General features: G+C 37.5%; 1 long non-coding RNA gene across 2 annotated transcripts in view; it reads right to left on the bottom strand.

The window, feature by feature from the left end:
* Positions 1-4,841: 4,841 nt before the first annotated feature.
* The window catches only part of LOC111767889 (uncharacterized), a 47,840-nt gene continuing 26,440 nt past the window's right edge, over positions 4,842-26,241 (bottom strand). Inside the window, exons 2-4 of one of the 2 annotated variants that reach the window (XR_002799798.2) lie at positions 11,541-11,724; positions 9,312-11,422; positions 4,842-6,926 (exon numbers count right to left, since the gene is read on the bottom strand). This is a non-coding gene — a long non-coding RNA (uncharacterized lncRNA). Of the gene's footprint in view, positions 11,423-11,540; positions 11,725-26,241 lie in introns of both variants that reach the window. The other variant, XR_011425183.1, reaches the window with a different exon arrangement.

Raw genomic sequence — 26,241 nt, 5'->3', positions numbered from 1 at the left:
TAAAGCTTTTCATATCAGCAACCAAAAACAGAAAAAGAAATAATTGAAGAACATATAATAATGGAACTATTTTCTGCGCAGATCCAACTATGTGGAGAACTGTTCAATTAGGCCTCACAGTCACTTTTAATGAGGGTTGTTGTGGAATAAGTGGAAACATCTGTTACCCATGAACCACCACAGTGGCTACACAAGAAAAAACAGTTCTCTCTTCTGTTGATTGAGACTGGTCTTCACGGAACATTCTTATTAGTATGCTTAGAACAACCATGCAAATCTCTAAGCCAAATTAATTATTCTTGGCATTCCCAAGAGATAATCCCACCGTCATTTTTTACCAAAGGCAGGGAGCAGGGGAACCCTTTCTCTGTACATATTTTATTATGGTTAGCAATGCCTAATTGTCCTACTGTATGTCGCCCTATTTTACCAGCTACAGTCTGAATTCATTCCCATCCTCTCCTTAAAAGTTTGAAACCCCCTAGTGACAGGAATATTAATGTGCCAACACTGTCATATCTATTTCAGCTCATACATATGCAATGTCTTTGTTTTCAAAGATTTATGTCAGACTTTGCTGAAGTGAGGTATTCTACCATTTTAGATAATAGCATGCTAAAGTGATGTTATCAGCCACATTCAGCACTCACTCAAGCAAACGGGAGGAGCATCCATTCCTTCATGGCTTAAACTCATAGAAACTGTTATTTATCCTTATTTGATGAGAAAATCTTTCAGGGGGAAATGGTGTATTTTTAGAAGAAGATTATGGCCATCCTGTGGATTATCTTTTAATTAAGAATGGATGATTTGTGCCCACTCTGCTGTAGCAAACGTCTTGCTGCTAATGAAGTTTAAAAAGACTTACTTTATTTAATTACAGCTAATCACCAGGGCAAAATGTGGAATTTTCTTTGATCCTACACGTATTGTGGTAATCCCTTTGGCAGATAGCATCTCTTCAAAATATTTTGAGTTTTTCGGTTGGTCACATTTTAGCAAAAGGTGGAACCACCTTACACTAAAGGATTTCTTTCACTCCCTCTGTAGTTGTCTATCCTGGCATAAAAATTACATGAAATTTTCTTACAAGTTTAGACGGCCCTTGAACAAAAAGTGTTGAAGTCTTCAAATATTTGAATCTTTTACTTTGTCCAATATTTGGAATAGGGTTCTTTGCTCTTGTTCAACAATTCAATTTAACCAATATTATTGGACAATGTCAATGTACCAGACATGGTACTGGGTATTGGGAATAGAAATATGAAGAGAACACAGGGCCACAGTAAACCAACTTTTAAAGATGAACTGGGTCCACTTTCTACTGCATTCAGTCCATGTGGATATAAATAAGTAAATGTGCTTCATACCCAGGAATTGCTTTGTCTTTGGTTTAAAATCAGGAATTACTTTATCTTTGGTTTGGTTTGGTTTGTTTCTAATCATCAGATTAGAATTATTTTGCTTACTTGAGTCTTCTAAGAGAAAGTAGGGCTATCCTTTTCATTTTTCTCTTCTGTTGTCTCTACCCTTTGGAATCAAGGGTAACACGTTCACCCCTTATTTTCTGGCCTTATTCCTTCCTGAATCTCAAATGTATTTTAAGAATACATGTTAAGGAAGTCCTAATTTCAGGTGACATCCGTCTCTGATTTTTCATCTTCATAAACACCAGACTTAACCATTTCCACTACTTTGATATGCTTCCTAAAATTTACTCTTTTGAATATGAATTGCATTATTTTTCTGAAGTATAAGCCCATCCAAAAAGGTAGTGGGGTTTATGCTTTTAATCTCAAAGGGTTCATCCTATTTTTTCAAAAATTCACCTTTCTCTCCTTTTTCTATGTTTTTGTTCTGTAATCTTCAGGCCATGTGATGTAGACGATGCAGGCTTGTTTGGTGTAAAAGCCTAGAAGGGCAAGGTCCTGCTGGCTCCCTGAGGGAGAGAAGAAAAACTGCAGGTAGACAGCAGAGACCTGCGGTGGGCAGAAGAGGGCACCAGCCAACTGACCTACTTCATCCCAACCACAGACGCCCACTCAGATGGATCAAAACAGCATCTGGACAGAGTGGATGGGCTGGTTTGATTTGGAAAACAAAACTTTCCTGTAAAATGACTGCATCTACTCTAATCAAAAGGGAAGAAATATAGGTCTTAGCACACCTTTTTCATGACTTTACAATTGGTTGAAGAACATAAAAATCAAAACTCAGCATTTCCCCAAAAGGAATTCTCACCAAGCCAAATCATTCCTTTTGAAACTAAAGAAATAACCTATTAAATCTTTACTGCATCATTTTTATCTTAAAAAGAAGAAAAAGTCATCTGGGCAGAACTGTTTGCTTCCCATCTCCAAATGTTTTCCACTTTGTTCAACAATGTCGAGTTTCTATGAATTCTTTTGGTTTGCTGGACTTGAGCAGATTTAAAGTAGATTTGTAGTCAAAACAACGCACCGATCTCCATCTCACACTCAGGGTTCCATTATCACACAACAATGAGAACTCTCTTCCCACCACCTGCATATGAATGCTTAATCATATCCTTCCCCTGTGTATTTCACACTGCCCCACACCCGGGTAGTAATTGATCTGCCACTTTACCCAGAACTCCCTGCAGCCCAGTGGTAAGCATTTAGACTCAGAAAGTGATTAAGGGTGGAGGAAGTTCTTCAAAGTGCAATTCAAAAAAACTTAAAGAAAAATAAACATTATAAAGTAGGAGAAGCAAAACAAAATTTGAGGTTAGTTCCTGTAATATATTAAACATCTGCCGTTTTGTCTCTCCATCGGGATGTGGGGTGTGCTGAAGTCACATCCTGATAACATCTGCACATCACTGATAGCTTTTGCTTTATTCTTTACGGTCCGCTGATGAGAGATTCTTTAACATCCCTTCAGTCATCAAGACCCCAGTTGGATTTCTTTGCTTGTGACAGCCTTAAAGGTGGTCTCATTTACATTTGAGAAAATGTCACAATATAGGAAGATATTTTCAGTTTGATGTTTCATCCCTTCCTTTTTTTATCCACATGCTAGTTTTAGCTTTTCAAATGAATGTCGATCTCAAAATAGATTTTCCATGAAATATATTTTGTCTGATTTTTGAAACACCATGTCTACAGCAGATTTTTTTTCCAAAAAAGTTTTCAACAAGAAATGGCACCTTTGCTTCTACTTGCACAGCAACAACAGCTACTGTGCCGTGTAGGGGCTGGCTGTCTCGGCATCCAGTAACACAGAACGCACCTATTTTAAAGGTCAGGTATTCCTTTGCTAATGACCCCAATTACATCAGAGCTGAGTAAATAGTCTATAAACAATGGCGTCAACATATGTAGATAAACCATTATTTTACATTTCCAAGATGACTGGCAAGTTCCTCTCCTGCTCCAGGAAGACTTTGAGATTCTAGAAGTTTTAGAAGATGGAACCATGAAAAGTAATGTAGGGCATTTGTGTAAATAATCTTAGGATACCTAAAATGATTATTGGTATTACTGAATATATCTTTATTGATGCAGCCAGCCATTGATTAGTGGCAATATATAAGATAACTTTAAAGTGCCCAATTACCCAGAAATTTCAAAAGGATTACTTGGCTCAGAATTAATTTTCTTGACCAATTCAGTGGAGATTTTTCTTTACCCACATTGGATTGATGAATAAGTTGTTTTATTGATATTCTTTTTAAGAGTTGAGATCATAAAGCATACCTTGTTTTTTCAATCAAAATATTTGGAGAGTTTTTTATATATCATTGATTTCTAATGTAATTCTCTTATGGTTGGAGAACATGCTCTATAAGATTTCCTTTTGTTTTTTATTCATTGAGACTTATTTTTTGGTCTATCCTATTGTCTACCTTGGTGAACTTCCCATACATACTTGAAAAGAATGCATTCTGCAGTGTTGGGCAGAATGTTCCAGAAATACTATTTAGGCCAAGAGTGTTGATAGTATTGTTCAAATTTTCTATATCCTTACTGGTATTTTTTATCTACATGTTCTATCAATTATTGAATGTGGGGTATTAATGTGGGCTGGTCCTGTGACCTAGTGGTTAAGTTCAGTTCACTCCACTTCAGCAGCCTGAGTTTGCAGGTTTGGATCCCAAGCACGGACCTACACTACTTGTCAGCAGCCATGCTGTGGTGGTGACCCACATATAAAATAGAGGAAGACTGGCAACAGATGTTATCTCAGGGCCAATCTTCCTCATCAAGGAAAAAAAAAAAAAATCCAACTGTGATTGTGTATTTAGCTATATCTTCTTTGCTTCACCGATTTTGAGCCTCTTTTATTAGGTGAATACACTTTTAAGATATGTCTTCCTGATGAATTGACCCTTTTATCATTATGAAATGCCCTTTTTATTTCTGGCAATACTCCTTGTCTTGAGGTCTACTTTGTCTGATATTATTATAACCATGCAGCTGGGAAACACAGATTTTATTTTTAAGTGTCTGGCCACATTTGTGGGTCAAATATTTAGAAAGAGTGCATCAGCTTACCTGTCACTTTGCATTCTGGTAAATATCAACCACAGGGGAGAAAGAGCGTATCATTTCTCCTCTGTAAGCCAGAGCCTTCTGAAACAGAAGAACTAGGGAAGGAGAAATTAACCTAAATGAAAAATGAGTAAGGTTGTGATACAAAACAAATCAGAATCTAATCTTTATTACTTAGAAACCTCACATCTGTAATTTTTATAATTATTTTAATATCTCCTGAAATTTTGAACTCAGTTATGAGCTATTGTAGGTTGAATATTCCCACAATATTCAGGTCCACCCAGAACCTCAGACTATGATCTTATTTGAAAATAGGGTCTACAGTCATGTGCCATTTAATGATGGGGACACTTTCAGAGAAATGTGTTATTAGGCAATTTCATCATTGTCTGAAGACGATAGAGTATATTTACACAAACCTAGATGGTTTAGCTGACTACACACCTAAGCTATATGGTGCTAATCCTACGGGACCACCACCATCGACGGAAATGTCGTTATGCAGCACAAAACAGCATGTTTGTGTGAGTGTGTGTGTTTACACATTTGGTTAGAAATGACAAGAAAATACAATAGTATCTGATTTTCCCCACTCCCTTAGACAACACTCTTCTTGCTTTTGAACTCACACAGAGAAATATTTTTATGAATCTTTTTAAATACTACTATGCAATGCATGAATACTCAGTCCATTTCAAATTTGGCCAAAGAAATATATTAAATATATTACTTTACATATCAAGTGACCTTGATAAATCTAGGTGAGAAACCATAAAATTAGAATATTAGCAAAAATGTTAATAAAATGCAAGTCAATTCTAGAGATCTCCTAATTTTGTAGGGAAAAAATATGTTCAAAATAGATGATCAAGGTGATGTCTCCAGAATCTGTGAAATACTAGTTTCCAAATTGCAGTAGGGACCACCTTGGCCCAATTCCCCAGTCTCTAGAAAGTTCTGGTTCTTCATGTGTAGTTGAAGGATGTAGCAGATTTCTAGATATAATCTTGTCTTGTCGATTTTTGGTTGCAACCAGAGGGAAATGAAAGGCAAGAGTTGCCCCATTAATAGTGCTGTGGTGTTGATTCCTGCTGTTCATCCTGGTATAATCCCCTGAATGATGAGGAAACAGGCAGAGCTTGCTGTCTAGTTTCCTTCCAAATGCACTTTCTGTCACAGCACTTATCAAAAATGAAGCTCACCCTTCAGTTGAGAGAGTCTGTGTTAAGTATGCAGCCCACATGTCTTTCACCTTGTAAACACTTGGATTAACTTCTGGATTTTGCTATCATGTGAATAACTGAGACCTCCTAATACCAGAGGTTGTCAACTACTATCACCATTCCTGGCTTGATCTTGAGGTACTTGGCATGCAAATTCTTTCAAGGACTCTTCCATTCTCAGAATCTATGATCTACATTCGTGGTTCTGTCAAGACAGCATAAATGTAAACCTCTAAAGTCTGATTGGGAATTGGCAGTTCTGGACGAACCTACAGATATTCTGAAAGATAGATTACCTATGTGCTCCTGATTCTTTTATGAGAACGTTCACATGATACGCTCTTTTACTGTGACTTGTGGTGACCTCTTCCAATCTAAATACTATTTTTCCCTGTCTAGGTTGCTGGTTACAAACAACATACTCATCGAGTTTGATTGCGAATCCTCCATCTCTGTTGACATAGTCCCATTTGACATTTGCTTTTTACCAGGTTTTTTTGACTCCATAGTCTCCCAACTCTCTTCCTACCTCTAGAGCTGACTAGTCCTGATTCCCTCCTACATTTCCTTTTATTTCCTTTCCCCTAAGATTAGATTCCCTCTCATAGATCTTTCTAGGTTGCTTTCTTTCTTTTGTAGTTTTTACAATGACTTTGACGACACCTTAGTGCAGATGACTCCCAAATTTATATAATAGTCAAAAACTGAGCTCTTATCCCTCATAAATCTTTTCTACTTGTGCTTCGTATTTCTCCAAACTTTATGTCAGCGAGCCTCAAAACCTCATTCTTCTCTGAATCCCTGCTCATCCCCTTACAGTTATAGTGTTCCCAGCCTGTAGTATCATCTCCACATATTTTTTGAAAATATCCCTTCCTCCCCATTTCTACTGCTAAGGTCATAATTCCAGTGATGTGCAATATGCCATCCCCCCTCAAAAAATATTTATGTCTATATATGCACACAAAGCATACATATGTTTATTATAAATTTTAACAATATAAAGGATATATGGCACACAATTTAAAAATTATAATAAAATATATAATACTCTTTACTGTAAATTCCATAGATCCAATTGATTCTCAAGGAATGCTTTTGTTGATTTTTTCCAAACTTATGTGTCCATGGCCAGCCAACTTATGGTTGAAATTAGTGAACAAATGCAGTTTTGACACAAAACATTCTGAAAAAATAAAGTCATATGTTGGAACTTTGTTCATTCAATAATGACATGAGCAACTTCTAAGTAATTTTTTTTTTTTTTTGAGGAAGATTAGCCCTGAGCTAACTGCTGCCAATCCTCCTCTTTTTGCTGAGGAAGACTGGCCTTGAGCTAATATCCATGTCCATTTTTCTTTACTTTATATGTGGGATGCCTACCATAGCATGGAGTGCCAAGCAGTGTCATGTCCACACCCGGGATCCAAACTGGCAAACCCCGGGCCGCTGAAGCGGAATGTACACACTTAACCACTGACCCACTGGGCCAGTCCCTAAATAATATTTTTATTAGAAGAATATTCCATGAATTTTTGTGCTATTTGCAATGGAATGACTACAGACATACCCATTTTTAAATTTAATCTGCATTATTGTAATTGTCTTCATTATTTTCTTAAAATCTAAACAGTCAACAAAACAATAAATCAAGTAATGATAATACCATTTGCCAATCGCTGTAGTGTAAATACTCTTATCATGACTGATTTCAAGCTACCGTCGTCATGCCACTGTACACTTGAGTTGGGAAGAGATGTGCAACAGTACATCATTTTATTCTATTGGTACCACACAAATATGTGTAATCTCCAATGCATAGATTATAGTATAGTAAGTATAAAGTGAGTAGTTTTGATTTTTTACTTTTTTTAATATAAATTATTTAATTGTACATTTACATAAGTTAATTTTTAATAATTATTGTGTATAAAAACTGACTCACAAAAATCCTGGAAACTGAATGATTGGCTCTCACAAGCCAGAATGATCTGGCCCCAGGACAGCACTGTTTGTCATTTACCTTGCCTGTGCCTGATTTCCTAACTAGTCCCTTTTGTTTTGTTTTGTTTTTTCATCTATGAAGCCATCTCAAATGTACTTTTCAGACTATCTGTGGATGCATGAGTCCTACTCAAACACTCAGAATATTTCTCATTATTAAGAGAATAAAGTTTGAACTTAAGACTGGCTGCCTTTCAGGAATTTCTATCTGGACCTTCCAAATATTTCTCGCTACTCAAGTTCTTGTTATAATTTATCCTACCCACACTTAAATTGTTACTGTTTCGAGGATACTTTCTACATTCATATACTGTACTTTTTCCTGGGATTTCTTTCTCCCCATCCTGGCATTTCCATATCCTATACATACCACAAGATCAATTAAAAAAATCAAATTCTGTGTGAATTTTCCCCTCTTTCTCTCTAGCTGGAAATAACTTATCCCTTTGCTTCCTCTCATTTAACACTTTACCTGTGCCTCATTACAGCACTCATTTTCTACCTTGCATTCAATACACTTTTATTGCATGTCTATGATGTGTAAGGGAATATTTTCATTACTGAGAATATTGAAGGAAATACAGACTCTCTGTTCGAATGAAATCCACAGTTCAGAGAAGAAGAAAACAAATCCACAATTGTAGTAGAGTATGTTAAGTGCCATGGTGAAGGAAGGCAACTTATGCTAAGAGTTAAGCAGAGACAGAGGGAAAAAAATTAGAAAAGACTGAGCAAATTTCATCTGGCTCCTATCCTGAAAGAAGATAGTATATTTGATGCATAGACATAGCAGGAGTGAAGGGTACATGAAGGGAAGAGGCAAGAAATGAGGTATGGAGGCTAGACAGAAACCTTCTATGACAAGAAGCTTGAATTTCATTCTGCAGAAAATTGAGAACTTTCAAAGGATTTTAAGCAACTATCACTTTGACAGTAGTATGGAGGATAGACTGAAAGAATGAGAGATTGGGAATGGAAAACAAGATAGAAGTCTTTTAAAGCAATTTTGGAGAGAAATGCTAAAGCATCGAACTCAGACAGTGACAGAGAAGTTGGAACTTTGTGAAAATCGTGAATACTTAGTGACTAGATGTTTGAGTGAGAAGAAAGAGTCAAATGACCTCTGGGTTTGTGTCTTGGTTCAATGGGCGGGGGGTGATGCCTTTTATTTAAACAGATAGAATAACCATATAATTGATCATCCAAACCAGGACAGATCTGAGAGTTAAAGAGAACGCTAAAAATAACGAAACTGTAGAATTTTAAAATTATTTTGCATTGAGCAATAAATGGTTTTCATTTTATAGGTGGAACTATATAGCAGATTTACTCAAAAGTGAATTTCAAAACTAAAACTATTTTTAAAAGACTGCTGCTTCTATTTTGATGCATAGAATATATCAGCTTGTTTGGACATAGCTACGAATTACAAGAGTACTATGACCAATTCCACTTATATTCCTGCTCCATCACTTTCTTAGTTTCCTAAAAACATTGTTTTTACTATGACCTTGCACTGCTCCAAAATTTGTTTTCTCATGATCACTGCAAAAACAAGTAATTTTACCTTTAAAGATGCCCTTCTTAAAGAATTTACAACTGCATTTCCTATAACATCGTTTTGTTTCGTCAATGACAAGATGAACTTCCAAATGCTTCACTTGGATTCTGTGAATTAGATGAAAAAAAAATTGAACCACTTTTGAAATTAATTTTCCATTTGAAATATCTGATGGCTGACATAAAAATGACATCATTTAACTGTTTATGGAGTTTTTCTTCTATTAATGGGTCCAAAATAATAGCTATCACTTAATTTTTTTATATGCATAAGAAATATTGGAATCAAAATAAGTGAAGCTAATTGAGATGAGCAGTCATCTGATATAACGGAAAACACATGTTTCAAAGAGTGATATATAAACACACCGACTATATCTGCAAGTGTTAAATAGTTCACTTTGCACCCAGTCTCCAAAAGATATTTCCTAACTTTTGTAGTATATACTGATGCTACTTTAGCAAATTTCTCATCTTCTACTTACATGTACAATTATGTCCCTTCAGGATGGGGGACTGTAAATGTCATGAAACGTTTTGTGCAAGTTATACAGTCAATATCAAAATATCTTGAGCCCCAGAAAACCAGCAGTTATTTGTTCAACAAACATGCACTTATTTTTTCAACTTAAGTTTTTGCTTAAAAGGGCATGTATGGTAAAATTAAAAAGTATTGCTAAAACTAAAACAATTGAATAGTCAGAGATTTGCACCGTAAAATAAATACCAAACTCATTGTAATAAGAGTATTTAAATTACTCTTTATGTTTTGCATGCCAGGGCTGCTCAGCCTTTATTACCTGCTTATGTTTGATGTACACCCAACTTATAATTCCTCATGTTTCCTATTGACTCTACAAATTGACGGCTTTGTGCCTCTCACAGACCACTGTATGGACTCTAGTACAACTGATTAGTATGCCAAGTACACCCCTCCCATTACCATGTGGATACCACATGGAGTTAGTGTCCTTGGGTGAAATGGGAATTCAGCCCCGTTGTGTCTGTATAAAGCTAGGAAAAGAGAAATGGGTTATCACTAGTCACTATCACTAGTAATGGAGTGGGAACTCTGTTCACTGTACATACAACTCACACATTACTGAGTGATCCCATGGCAGAAGTTAGGAAAAAAAGGGGAGTTCTGCTAAGCTCATCAAAGACTATTTTAATTTAACCATTGATAATACTTCATCAAAAATAAAACACTGGAAACAAATAAAAAATTAGATAAGATGCTAGACCAACAGGAATAAATTGGAACTGTATCCGGGAAACTGGGATGTATAGTCACCCTAGTTCTAAGACTTATTCCAATGGCCAAATAAATTGATTTGAATTCCAAAATCACATATTATTTTCGGACTATATGTGGGCACACATTTTATTAATGTTTGATATTGTTAGCAGTTTTCCTATTTTAATTTTCTGCTCCAAATTCCAAGACATCCTTTTTGTATGCTTATATTTTTGCCTCTAAGGAGAGTGACTTGCCAACATTCCCCACAGCCTTTACCATGTCTTCAAAAAATGTATGCATTTTTACACACTAAACAATACTGGAGGAGATGCAAATTTTAGCGGGAAGATGAGTTCCTTTTTGAGCTTATCAAAAGTGGAGTGTCTAAGAGACATGCATGGAAAATTAAGTAAGAAGCTATATGAATCTGGAGCTCAGGAGAGAGCTCTATGCTGAAAATAGAGATTTGAGAATCATCAACTTCTAAGAGGTTATTTGAAAACACGGGTGTGAGTAGCACATTTGTGAGGAGAATGAGTAGAATGAGATGGCTCAAATGTAGAACGCTGAGAAACGATATACATTTCTATATATTTATATACATATCTAAAGGCCCTGGAGGTGCAGGATCCATTCTTAGCTTGGAATAAACACTTCTTGAGTCTTTTGCCAAGTCTGCAGTAAACATCATCCTCAGAGCTGCTCTCTCCCGGTATGCCCCCAGCAGTCATTTTTCCGCATAATCTCACTCCTGGCCTTGAGGGCTAAGCCAACTCTTATGGCTGGGCAACCACTTTGAGCCAGTTGCAATCACACAGCGTTAAGAAGTGTAACTGGGTTGTAATATCCAAACTCCAGGATGGTAACAGCCATACTCTCTGTCAAATGAACAGAAAGAATATGAATGCAAAAGCAAAGAGATGGGACATAGAAATTGTTCACATTCTGGGTTTCCAGAAAAAGACATTTCTGCTCTTGGTTCAGTCCTTAATTTACCCTGCATTTGTTGATCTTCCATATGCCAAGTGCTGAATTGGTAGTCATGGCCACAGAGATAAAGAGATAAGTTCCATGATCTCTTGGAGCATCCCTTCGTGAGGTTTGGTATGTTCTCTTTCTTCGGATTCCATATCTCCTTGTAATAAATCTCCTCTTGATTCAAAGTGAGTTTAGCTGGTTTCTGTTGATACGAACCAAAAAGACGTAGTCTTTGTATGGCTAATATTTGTGTCTTCCATAGAACAAACCATGATACCTTAATACATTCTCTCATTGATGCTCAATAAATGTTTGTGCAATTAACTAAATTAATTAATGAACTCACTGATATCTATTTTTGATAATTCTATTATTCCCACCATAACTCTAGTGTTAGCTTCTAAGAACAAGGCATCTTGTGGTAACTTCCCCCAAACATTGTGTCATGCATCTAACCTACTTAAAGCAGAGCCCTCTAGCTTGCTTGCTTCAGGATGAGCAAAATCCTTTAAGCAGAGAAATTCTGAAAAGCAGATTGACATCAAACTTGTTTGCATGTTCCAAAGTAGACATTTCGAGCGTGTGGCTCTGCTCGGTTTTCTATGGGAAAGTCATATTCTGTTTCTTGCTGTATTAATTTATTGCTAGCCACCTTTGAAGATCTCTTTGTACTACTTATTTTCCTCTCACTTATTGAACAGTTACATCAGCTGAAAACACATCATGTTAGGAACAGTTAAGACATAGGTAATTACAAGTTTTGGTCATCCCTTTATTGTTGCAAAACACTCCCTCTAACCCAAAGTCCTGAGGCAAACAGTGACATGAACACAAAAATGTACAGAAGAAACCATAAAATGTACCTCTTACTGCCACACTTAGCACAGGGCAACAAAAGTTTCCATGAGCATTCCTAGGAACAAACTGCCTAGTTTAGAATCCTGGGTGTTGTCACACTCTGTCTCTGCAACTTCTGGAAGTTAGTAAACTTTCTACCCCTCGATCCTCAAACGTGTCACCTAGGGTTGCTGTAAGTCTTAAATAGTGTAATCCAAGTAACTCGTTTAACCCAACACTTTGTTCAAAACAAATGTTAGCTAGTATTATCTTTATTGCTATGAAATTTGTTTGCCCCAAGATGTAAAGAAAAGATAAGCACATATAATGATGTATGAAAATAACATTTCAAAGAGCAGCCACAAGATCCTCAGTCGTGGTCACCACAGGCCTGATCCCATGATTTGGTTTATGACTTACCCTCAGACTCCACACGCTATGAAAAGCTACTTTACGTTTGTGCATTCAAGTTTCAAAATGTAAATTGAAGGTGTCTATTGTCTCTTCTCTACAAAATTTGTACTTTGATATTCTGTTTTTCAAACGTAATCACAACACTGATTAGTCATCTGTAGATTATGTTCTTTGAACCCTATGTCTTCAGAGTGGAGTTGAGTTGGGAATGAATCCCACATTCAGTCTGGCAATGAGAAGATGAGCGGATCCATATAGTTTTCAGCATTGTCTTCTAGGTTCCTAACCTTCCATTTATGTTCCTCTTTCCTCATCTCAATGGCAATTCCACACACACATGCAGAAGCATTGATTTTTCTGTTTCTTTCCACTATCTTCCCCCTACACACACTCATCATAAAAGGAAGAGATCTAATATCTGCCATTTATAGATGTTAAGTGATTGATTGACTGATGACACTTGAGTGTGAATGAGTTTCTGTAAATGCCTAACCATAGTCAGGCCTGTGTATTTTAAGTCTTTTGTCTCTAATTATAGAATGAAATACTGTATCCCCATTAAAGCAATTTCAGGCATCTGCAGAAAGAAAGGCAAGAATGCTTCTGCAAGGTAAGGCCTACACTAAAGGTAAATCTGCTTGACTCCTTTTAGGATAATTGTGCATATGTTCAGAGGGGACATGAAGCCTCTCCTTGAAATGGCCTCTTGATCACTTAAGGAGAATGGGTCAGAAGGGGCTGATAGAGACCTGTTCCTGGGTGCCTGGTTGCTACCGTTTTCTGAATTCTCCACAGGCCTGGAGCCATCCTGTCCAAGACAAGTGTCTTTGTTGGCATCTCTTCTACAGAAGCTTTACTTGATTCTAAATCAAGTCAGACAATGGGACCAGAAGGCAAGTCAACAAGAGCACAGTACGTGGTCAGAAGAAGGAGCCAGAGGCAGGCTGTGGAGTGAGTTTAGGCCAGCAGTCAGTATCATGATGGTGCTCAAACGATGCTGAATGGAGATGTCTGCTCTCTGGATTAATAATATGCTCAAGAAGCCTGGAGCAGACATCAGGCAAAAATCCAAGCTAATAGCAAAAGGAAATGGAGACAAAATCTTCAGGATCAAGGTCCCAGGCAAAGCTGTGGTTTTCGGAAAGAATATGGCAGAATGAAAGTGCTGTTTTGGGAACCAAGACTAGATGAATCACCAAGATTCTAGTCCCTGGAAACAGTTACCACCTGGGGCTGAGGCAAGAGGGTTCTGTGCTCTGTGCTTTAGAGAACTCTTCTGGAGTCTTGCTCCAGCTGTGCTACTTCTCATGCAACAAGGAGCACTATGCTATGAAGACACACCCATCTGAAGCCTGCATCCATCCTTCTACATTCCTCTGAAATGGACCCAAGAGCTTGCTTCCTTGTCCGTTCTTTCAGTAACTGACAGCACAGCCTGCTTGGGCCCATTTAGTCTTTATCTGTGGCTATGAGGTCGATATTGGGGAAAAGGGGAAGACAGACAGAGCTTAAATGTGGACATGTGGCTACAATATACACCCATGTGCACACAAGACCCCTCAAGGTGCAGAACAAAGCTGGCACAGGGAGGAGAAGGAGGGAATGGCCAGGGGGCTTACATTTATATTCTTGGCCTAGTGCTTCTTAAACTTCCCTGACCAAAGAAAAACTTGACCCAAAAGCCTGAGATCTCCTTGAACTTCCGGGTAAGAAGAAGGAGGTTACGGTTCACCAGGTTAGAGGACTCCGAAGGTAAGAATCAATTGATCATTCCATTACTCTTCCCTTCAAAGCTGAAGGGCAAATCTCCTACTCTCCCTCTTTTCTAATTACAGCCCTTTCTCAAGAGAATAACCAGAATTCTCTAAAGTATAGCATTTTACTTGTTTAATTAGTGCTTAATGTTCTTGAAAAGTTCCAGTTTGGGGATTGCAAAATCAAATGCCTTAGGGCCCAGGATGGGGAAGACCCTGTAGTAACTTCAGGGTACAGGAATCACCCAATGGCATTTATATTGAAGGAAAACAAATTTAAGAGAATAGAAAGAATTTAGGTCCACTAGTGCGCCATTTCTAAACAAAACTTCTTCCTCTTCTTGACTTGCCAGAATACAACCCTATACTTTCTTTGGTATTTCTGGAAATGAAGTTTCTGTCAAAAAATTGTGTTATTAGGACACATCTTTTTATTAATTAGCATAATCTATTATTTGTGTTCTTAGTTTGCTGTGCTCCTCATTACTAAATCTAGCAGAAGAAAAATATATGTTTAATAAGGATGTTGCCCGTAATTCTGTCTCTATCTGTGAGCCACCATGCTGCGTATGTCCTAGAATTAGTCTAGTTAAAACACACACACACATATACCGCTCCTTGCTTTGATATAAATAGTTTTTCCCACAAGCACATGAACATTTTGAAATCACAAAAGAGATGTTTAATATATAAGATTGCTCACTTAGCAAGTTGAGTCTCAGAAAAACTATGAACAGTACAATTATTAAATAATGAAACCAAAATTTAAACAACCAAACCAGAATGGATGCAACAAAGTTAGTGTTGCCAATTTCAAATTAGTCACTTTAGGAAGATAGATATTTATTCCACCATTTAGAATATTTTTGGACGTCCTCTTTTGGGAATTTTTGGGTACCTTTGGTACAAATCCTTTGATATACCCTTAGAGATGGTGAATCTTCATCAGCTGAGGTCAGATTTTATTTTTAGAGAGAGCAGAAAGCAAATGAAAGCTAAGTCTGCTGAATGAGGTAAGTTATCAAGCTGAGTCGTTCCACTTCTCATCAAAATCAAAGCATGCTTATAAATCGCAGAGCGGTGTGTGGATGTGGCTTTATATGTTTCTACTAGCATTGAAGACAGTTTTGGATAAAAGTTACAAATATTTCTTGATTGTCCTCAGAATATGTGACTAGCTTCCAAAGATAATGATTTTGAAGAAAATTTACATTTGAGTATACAGCTTTTAATACGTTTTCTAAAAAGTAGAAAGACATTAGTTTTTGTTCTCACACTGTACGTCAAAATGAATTCTAGGTGAATTAAAAATGTGCTTTTTAAATTAAACCATAAAAATCTAGAAGAAATTGCAAGTGATTAGCTGATATCATAACAAAGTGAGAAGCTTTAAGGAACACACTGATATAATTGATGGTTAAAAAATAATACGTTAGAAAAAATGCACTTAGAAAATTAAAAAACAACATATTGAATAAAGAGGTTTAGTAAATTCACACAATTTTTAAATGAAGATACTTAAGTTGCTATACTCAGTGAAAGGAAAGAACCACTCTCCTAGCCTATGGGAGTATAAACTGGCATGACTTTCCTCTAGGGCAAATTGGTGATATGCAAAAAACGCCTGGAAAACGTGTATACTCTTTGACCTATAAGAATGTATTTTAAGGAAATTGTTATGAATGTGCATAAAGATGTATATATTCAAGTAAGTTCTTTGTACTAGTGAAGGAAAAGAAAATAATCTGATGCCCAACTATAGAGGATTAAATTAGTAAATTTTGGTATTTCCATATAATAGGATAATTAATAACAAGAAAATGTTTATCATAAACAGGTTGTCAAACGATAACACAACTACAGCCATGTTACTTCTTTAGACAGACATTTAATCTGTTTTCAAATACTCTAAACTCAATCACTTAATGAGAAACAGGCCATTGGCACTGTGTGTGCATGTGTGTGTGTGTCACAAATTTCTACTTTTGAAGCGCTCCTATGCCGGCTCTGTTGTAAGCTCTCTTCATTTCCAGAAGTTTTTCTATTTGTGGGAGTTTTCTCGCCAGCAATGCCGTGCCCTTTAGTCCACCTCAGAAAGAAGACACGCGGGCACCTCTCCTGCCGCCCGCCCAGAGCTGCCTTCTTTGGTGGGCACATTGAACTGCTTTACTCTTTCCTTTTGGGAGATGAAATTTCTACTTTCTGAGACATTCAGAGTAGGTGATTTAAAGCTTGTGATTATCACTTCAGGATTGAGTCTGTTTTTAATGACAATTTAAATCACAGAGAACAACACTGCCCAATCTACTGATATCCTTTCTAGACCAGATGACCATTTAAACTCTATCTTTCTGCAGATCTTTGCACCTTTTCACATGTGTTTTCTTTTAGTTAAAGCTAAGAATATGATTTTGATTACCCATTTATTTTAGTGTGTTAAAGCTTGAGCTCCTTCATCATATTTCAGTTTTGTTTAATAGCTTATAGGGGTTAAAATACCTTCAAGGCAATATCCAATGCTGCCTTCAGCTACATAATGGAGGGCATTTTCTCAGTACTTGGGAATAACATTCCCCAAAGAGGACCTTTTAGAAATGTTAAGTCTTAATTAGAACAAAGGGTTTTTTTAAGCTAAAAAGAGGCTATTGAGAAAAGGATGATACTGAAAAACTCGGGACATTTTTTTAAAGTTTCGTTGAAAAGTCACATTCTTCTATGCTTTTCAAAAATATTGGGAGAATAATTTTAATCACCAGATTTATATTGTGGACACAAGAGGAGGTAAAATATATGCCATGTTTCATTTACTTACTAAAGCTCTGGAAAATCAAAGAACTTATTTTGAATTTTGCTAAAATGAAAAAATTCTATCTAAGCTATAAGTGTAATACAGTTATATTTCTCACTTTGGCAAAAGGTGATTTCAGAGGAGCAGTGTAGACCAAGGATTGAAATCACGGACTTTATAGTCAGACATAAAAAGCCATTGGAGCCGTGGTCCTGCCACAGATTACCTGTGTTACCTGGGCAAACTGTTCTATTTCCTCCCAGGTACAAAAGGCATAATAATGCCTATCTTGAAAGTTGGTTAAAAGGTAAATGAAATAACATATAAAGGACTTTGCAGAGTTCCTGGTTGATAATCAACACTAAATAAACGGTAGTTGTCATTATTATTACTAATACTAGTTTTAACACTCACTAAATATCACATTGTTCTCCTTTTCTGAATTGCCTCTTCACTAAGTTAGGCTGCCTCTCCAAGATCCACTTCAATTTTGACTTTTTTCCTAAGACTCCCTTGACTTTTCTGGCTTTTACTGATCTCTCTAATTGCTTACCCCTTAACCCAAATTAATCTAATTGCTTAGAATTGTAAACTCTAGAGATCAATATAATACCTTCTATTGTTTCCAAATTCCTTAAAATTTGTTTATTATATCCTTGTTCTAGTTATTTATTGCTATATAATAAGCCCCAAAACTTAGTAGCTTAAACAACCATTTTATTACGTGTCATGATTTTTGTGGGTCAGGAATTCAGACAGGCTTTGGCCAGGCAGCTCTTCTACTTTACAGGGCGTTGGCAGAGTGACTTGGTGGTATTCAGCTGGTAGACAGACTGGTACGGAGGGTCAAAGATGAGTTTACTCACACTGTTTCCTTGGTGGGGTTGGCGGGAGGAGTGGGCTCAACTGGCACTGTCAATAGGAGTGCCAGTGCCTAAATATGGAGTGTGAATGTCATCTCTCCAGTATAGCGGGCTTGCAGTAATTGTTGGGTTTCTTCTACATCAGCTCAAGTCACCAAGTACGTGGCCCTATATGTCTAAGTCATATAGCCACTCCATTATTGCTTGAAGCAGTCACAAGCCCACCCAGATCCACGGAGAGGGGACATAGATCCCACCTTTCGATGGGAGGACTGTCAAAGAATTTGTAGCCATGGTTTAAAATTACCGCAATCTTCTATGATACAAAGAGTCCTTTGAGAATAGAGACTATGTCTTCATCATATTTATATAATCAATGATGTCTTATAGGTCGGGAGATATTTAATAAATAAAAAAATTATAAAGGAATAAACTTTTTAAAAAATGACTAAAAACTTAGCCTTTGTTCATATTTTCTATGGTTAAGAAAAGTCAGAGTTATTTTGAAATTTTTCATACCAAACCATACTGAATATTTCCTTATTACTGTTTCCTCATCCTTATTAGTTTGTGTCTCAATCTCCTTTCTTTTTCTCTTCTCACATATGTGTGTGTGTGTGTGTGTGATCTGAAGTCAGAAGATGTGTTTTTTTTCTACCAATAACTCTGTGTAAACCACTTCTTTTCTTCACAGCCATTAAATTAGACAACATTTAAAGTTTCATACAGCTCTAAGACTCTGTGTGTTTACTATTCTTATAATAATATTGAGAGAGAGGCATGGAGTGGTAGAAAGAGTGATGTTAGTGGAGTCAATAGGATATGGATGTTTGTTCCAGACCTGCCACATGCTAGTGTTGTAACTTTGTGGGATAACAATAATTTCTCTACTAAGTTCCCAAGGTTGTGGTAAATTCAGTGAGATAATATATATGAAAAATACTGATAAACTATAAAGAGTTGCATGAAATGGCTGGGAAACATTTCTCTGCTTTCTTCTTTTTTTTTTTTTCTTTTTTGGAAGATTGGCCCTGAGCTAACATCTGTTGCCAATCTTCCTTTTTTTTCCTCTCCCGAAAGCCCCCAGGATATAGTTGTATATCCTAGTTGTAAGTTCTTCTATATGGGATGCCTCCACAGCATGGCTTGATGAGGCAGTGCTAGGTCCCTGCCTAGGACCCCAACCAGTGAACCCTGGGCCTGTGAAGCTGAAGGTGCAAGAGCTTAACCACTCGTCCTCAGGGCCGGTCCCCTCTCTGCCTTCTTAAAGAGGTGGAAGGAGAACTTCATATGGAGTTTGAAGCAACTTTGGAGGGTATCTATGAACAGGAAGCTGTACTGGAATATCTCTAGCTCCAGAATCTGCTACTAAACCCAGCCCATGTAAATATCACCCTCTGTCCTTACTTGGATGCTGCATTTCTAATCATTGAATACATGCATATTGTCAGGGAAAGGCACTGATAATTCAGCTGCTGAGCCAGTATAGAGAAGTTATTCATTACTGGGTTCAACCCAAGGTCAAAAACATCAAACCCTAGCCATTAAACAAAATGGTGACAGGCAGGGTAGTGATGACCCAGAGTGAATATATTGCTCATAGGAAGCAAGGTCAGGAATACAGCAGGCCTGAAAAAGGTTGCTGAGTCAAAGTCAGGAAGAACCAGCCTATAGTCCAGAGGTGTATGTGAAACAGCACGTTCCAGATGGAGTAGGGAAGGACAGCAAAGGGGAGGCCAGCCACCAACAAACAGCAGAGGCTATGGAATCTTCAATGTCTGACTGTCTTTGAAGCTTTGCAAGTTTTGTTTCTTTCCTCCAAAACTCCCTCTTACCCCCATCTAGACTTCTTTACCTCGACAAATCTGGTGAAGACGTAGAAAGGAGTATATTCTCTCTTTCCTGCTGAGAAAGTCAGCTTGTTTTGGCTTCCCAGGCTCAGAGTAGGAACTGGGCTCACTTTGTGAAATCCATCTCCTCAGTCAGCTTCAGGCTCACTACATTTTAGACATATTATACTTTAACATTCCCATTGGAAGGATGCTGAATCCAGTAGGTTTAAGGACTGTAGAAACTTTTAGAAATTAGTGCTTGTGCTCTCAGCAATGAGAACGGTTTTCAAACAATGCTTCAATTTGTCTAGGCTTAACAGAAAACATCACTTGTGTCAGGGCAACATATAAAATGTGTAGCTTCTAGTGCCTGGCTATGAATGGCACTGTAAAGGTCTGGTTGTGGGGCTATAATGTGTGATCATGTATGAAGATGTAGAAGGGGGTGGCTGATTTCTGCATCCTGTTGTCCTTAGAGGTGGTTCCAGAAATACCCACCCAGAGATGAAAGTCAAGCAAGGGTCATGCTCCACCTTGCCTTTGTTTATGACACCTTTCTGCAGCCCGCTTGTTGGCCTGGCGCTGCAGAGGACTCTCCTGCAGCTCTGGGTGTCTGGGAAATGCCTGTTTCATTAAGGCTCCTGAACCCTATCACGTTACACTTCAGAAGGAGTGACCAGCTTACTTAAAACAAAGAAGCTTTGACCTTTCTCCCCTTCTGAAACCAAAAACAGATGAAGTTAAAGTGACTCATTTCCGGCTTTTAAATACGCTCTAAGAAATATTTTTTCAAGTAGTTTTGGGCCTCGGGGGTTTTTTTGGCCTTATTTTTAGTTTATATTTTTACATAAATATCTTATTCCCTTCTCGTCCAGGTCAACATATTTACTACTAATATTCATAGTGAAGCTCGCTGTACTTTTTTTTCCTTCTAGATTTCTTATTTTCTTCTTCTTCTTCCTTTTTTTTAATCCGAGTTGTTTATAACCATGACCCTTGATCCTCCAAGTCTTAAAACAGCTTGGCTTTCAGCAGCTAAATCTGACAAGGTCAGCATTTTTCTGTTTATTCTGAGAATACTATTTACCCTCTGGGGTTTTTAAAAGCAATTCTGTAAACCATCACTTGGAAAAAGTTTGTAGCATTCGTAGAGACTTCTATAAAGTTAGATCACAATACGTGACAACTTCTCACTCTGATTTTTGAACTCGGGGACAGTCATCTCTACCTGAAAATTTTGTGTCTAAGTGGCTACACTAACCAAAACTTTTAAAGTAAAATTATAGATTTAAAATAATCGAAATGGTCTAAATAGAATTGATTTCACTTCAGTGCATTGCCCTTGCCACCTTAAATCAAAAACTAATCAAATAATTCTTGCATTTTGCCCTTCAGAAAGTATCTCCATTATGAATTGCATGATAAATTACATTATTTATTTTAAGTTATGAATTAGGATAAAGAAAGGAAACAGATCTTTTCAATAGTCAAGCCATAGAACAAATCTACTTTTGATCAGATTGTAAATTGTGAGGCATTTGGGAATCATAACTTGTGCTTAAGGAGACAAAAGCTGTTTCTGAACAGGCAAAATCAAGAACGTTATTTAGAAAGAGACTAACATATTTGTCAAAGGTTCAAAGATAATCCACCCGGCCTGGATACAGTTCTGCATTCACTAGAGCTCCTGCGAACGCCTCTGCTTCTGCATGAGCACATCAGACCCTAACAACCCTTGGGATCAAGCTGAAAATGTAACTTTCTAGCTGTTTAGTTTCAGTACAGAAGATGTCTCCACTAAACACAGAATTCCCCTCCATCAGGCCAGGACAGTGAAGTCAAAGTGTATAATATATTCAAATCTCCTTAAGAAGCCGCCGATGCCCTAGACTGTGAGAAGAAAATTTTAACTCCAGCAAATGCCCTGCTAGTTCAGAATGTACTGCATTAACAAACAGACATCTTTTTAGTGGTGGATGCTGATTGGAGAAGGGGAGAGGACTCTCAAGCCATGGAGAATGTTTTATGGTTTCTTCAGAGAGAGTAAGGATGCTTGACTCTGGCTCAGGAAAATCAAGGAGCAGGTGGTGCCTGGGAGGATAAACATTGCTAAGTCTGCATTTATTCCTTTTACTCTAACTGTACATTAATTCAATAAGATGGTCTAATAAAATAATGCATTTTTCAAAATGCTTAGCTGGCATTTCGGGAGCGGTGGGCATTTTTATTATTTACCAAGGAATGCATTTTGAAGGAATTGGTGAATAAAGTCAGTCGCGCTGTAGGCTGCTCTGGCCTCCAGGGGTCACCCTTCCCTTTAATGACTACAACAATAGTCTGAGGCCCCACCCTGAGGGACTTTGGTCTTTTAGCAATTTCTCGTGCCCTAGTAACTCTGAGAATCCAAGGGATTGCTTCTATGTTCAAGAATGTTGTCACTTTCGCCCTCAGCCAGCCATCTGTCTCTGGCCGCTGCCACACCCTTCTGCTGGCAACCTCTTGCTGCCCGACTCTGACTTTCCTAAAGCCATTTCTGGCCCTCACGCCACTTTGCACTAAGTGAGGACATGGGTTTATCGCATTATTCCCTACAGCACAGTCAGTAGCAGCCTGGGATATTTAACAAAACTTTGCTGAAGTCTTAGGGATAACAGAAGGGAAGAAATTACAAGGGAAAAATAGAAAGGAAAGAAATATAGGACAGGATACTAGATTTGTACGACCTCCCCAGAATGTGTACATCTCCACAGGGGTTCCTTACTAAATGTTTCTCCTTTACACACACACGCAAACGCTTTGTACTTCATGTCACACTGGCTAGCCTACTTCTCTCTCATCTGGAATCAAGACTCTCAAATCCTCTGTGACTGCCACAGAGGGCAAAATTTATTTTGCTGAAAGGAAACCTGATGTGATCTGCAAAGAATATAGCCCTTTATATTATCATCTATGCCAGCTTCTCCCTCCAATGTCTCAAATTTTCTCATCCCAGAATAAATCTTTGCTTTATCTTATGTTAATTACGATGAGGAGGCGGGAAGCTGTGTGATTTAACAGGCAGGATGTTTCTGGATTCTAGTCATTCATTTTCAACAAATATTGGCATCTACCTGGGTAGCCTGTTCCACTGGGGAGTTAGTGACAAAACTGAAGCACCCAGGGTGATTTAAGGAGAGGTTCTGGTATCTTGAGATCACTCAGAATCAAAAGAAAGAAGTGAATAGCAGAGTCACAAGTATAAAAGGATAAGGCAAGGCCTGGATTCAGGAGGCTGGCGGGTTAATCACTGTAGACTTTAGACAGTGTAGACTGAGGAACTATTAGGAATTAGAAAAGACGGTGACCCTTCTGGCAGGAAAGCAAAGACGAGAGGGATCGTGTATGGGAAGCAGGAGATGGAAAAGAAAACTGCAAAACTGATCTCAAACTAAGATTTTTAACATACTGTGTCTCCTCAGTGAAATGGATTTCCTTGTTAAAGGCGAGAGATTGATTAGAAAAACCCCGGGTGACCAACTCTGGCTTCACCAGGGGCAAAGAGCAGAGACGTGAAATCAAATTTCTCCGAGGTCTGCCATGGTGCGTTCACCTGCCCTCTTCTCCAGGGATTTAAATCAGGCATTTGGGAGGGGGCAATAATTGGTGTCCTTGCAAACCAGTATAGCTAAAAGATTTGTTCACATTTATTCAAAGCAGGACCTCATGAGGGAATGATTAAAAAGGAAGTTTCCTGTTGTTGGCAGCTTTCACCTCTGACCCAAACTTGAATACTTTACTCAGCAAATCAAAGACATGGCTGCGAAGATGTTCTGGTGACCAGCTATTGTTATTTGACCAGCTCATCCCCACACCAGGTAGCGTTTCAAAGTATCTCTCCCAACAGTATATAACCTTCCTTGGAAATTTTCTAATAAATTTAATTCTTGCAGCTTGTTAGTTTCCCAATGATGTCCTACTGTCCCTTAGAGACATGGGCCGTGGGTACCATCTAGCTGGTCCACCTCTCAACTGGACTTTGCCACTCATGCCACTGCCACTTGGAGCTACTGACGTCGACACCGTTGAACACTTGTCCCTCATTCGCTACTTCTCCACATCATAGCAAACAAGCTGCATTTCAGAGCACAAGATCTTTCCTTGTGAGGTTACCCACTAAATGCTGTTGAATTGAAAGGAATAGAAGTGGTAGGTCTCAGTGCACAAAGGACTGTAGAAATGGAGGCCAAGATGCACAAGACGTATATACAAAATATTCCTGAGCTTCAGTCGTCGGGGTGTGATAAGTCAAATGAAGTTTGGGACCACTTCTTTGTGTTGCTATGTCTTGAGAAGATATTTAAGAAATTTTCCTGAGAAATATGCTGCCTTCTGACTTATTTAGTAAGGAGAACTTTGGACTTCTCAACCCTGCCATTTCATTAACATGGTTTGCATGTAAACTTCTAATTGGTTTCTTTATACTCACTTTGAAAATGAATATATTCTTCTGCATTAACATTTTATATAAAATCATGGTCTAGACATGTACATGTACTGCTAAAATTAAATCATCAATAATCACTATCTAAAATGAATTACATCCCAAAAGCTCTGGCTAATGATTTATCTCTTCTTCACGGAACCGATCTCTATCAGATTGATTTATGTAGCAGCCAATCATGTTTCAGTAAACCACAGCATGCACATGCATCTTTAAGTGATGATAAGCTGTGACTGTCCATTTATTTGTACAACACTAGCAACAAAAAAAAAAAAAGAAGGAAAAAGAAAGTCCCAACCTCTTTCAAAAGCTTCACATGATGACCAAATCCTCTAAGAAACGATAATGGCCAAGTCTATATCAAATTTCAGAACAACTGATATAGTACCAAGCATATGCAAAAAAATTAAGCAAAAATGGTGAACATGAAAATGGTGACGTTTGATACAGAAAATTCTTTGCCTTTGCATGTTTACATTATTTGCTTTGATAGCAAGGTACCTTTTTGCACATTTACATTATTTGCTTTGATAGTAGATGCTTTTGTTAGTTGTTGAAGTGATTGACAACCTCATGCTGTTCTATTTAATTGCCTTTTCTGCAATGCAAGGTTCTGTGTTTAGAAGACGCTGTTTCATAAATAAATCCAAAGTGTGTGTGTGTGTGTGTGTGTGTGTGTGTACGACAGAGGTTTCATTTCTCAAGCCAATTCTGTAACTCTTCAGCTACAGCTGTCGCCATTTTTATCTGTATTTACACTAGAGTTCTTTCTCATCCTTCATGTTTTTTGCCTTTTCTACGTTTAAGGAGATTAATGAATCTCCTCAAGAGAATGAAAGCTTTTTCATACAGCTCTTTATGTTTGAGAGAACAGTAGAGGTACTGGACATATAATGTTTTAGCAAAATATGTAAAATGTTCAAGTTTTCAAGGCCTAAACAATTATTCCCCACAAGACTATTTCTAAGATTGAAACTCGGTAAGGATTTTGCATTCTGCTGAATTTACATTCTAGCTCTTGAATGTGTTCTCTCAATTAATAAAGTCCAAGTAGTAATTTTTTTTCAGTTAACAAAATATAACCTGAAAATATTACTACTAAAGGGTTTGTCATATGATTTCAAAAATCTCTCATTGAGAGATTGGTCAGTATTGCTGTGGTAGACAATGCATGCAGCTTAATATTGTTAAGATCTTTAGCAATATTTTTTTTTTACTTAATCCAAAAATTAAGTTCAAGCAATTCTTTAAAGTAACTTATTAGTATTATGATGTCTTACTGTACTTGTCTTCAGGATATAGTTCAAGATGGTTATTATTCCTGTTTCTTCAATTTAGTCATGCTTGATTATTTGTCATAGGTCTCCATGATTTTTAACACATTTGATAACAAATTCTGCAAAGATTCTACAGGTCAACACACTTGGTATAAATGCTATGGTGGCTTTCCCCCCAACCCTCTGTTGTGAACTTAAGTTAAAAAGACAGTGATTTTCGAGGCAAAGAGATATAGTAATGAAGCTCAGACTGCTTTCAACTAGTTTGAGAAATAAAAGTTGGATCAAGTGTGATTGATTCAATTTAAATGAGGCAGAGTGAAGTAGAGAAAATACCTAAATTTAAATCCTGACTCTACCACTTGTAGCTGTGTACTTGTGTAAATCTCTTCACCGTTCTGAGTTGTTTCTTCATCTATGAAATGGAAGTAACAACATCTACTCTATAAGAAACAGCCAACCCTGGATGACCTG

Source organism: Equus caballus, chromosome 14, assembly GCF_041296265.1.
Source record: "Equus caballus isolate H_3958 breed thoroughbred chromosome 14, TB-T2T, whole genome shotgun sequence".
In the NCBI taxonomy this organism is placed as follows: Eukaryota; Metazoa; Chordata; class Mammalia; order Perissodactyla; family Equidae; genus Equus; species Equus caballus.
This window is presented reverse-complemented; position numbering and strand designations above follow the sequence as displayed.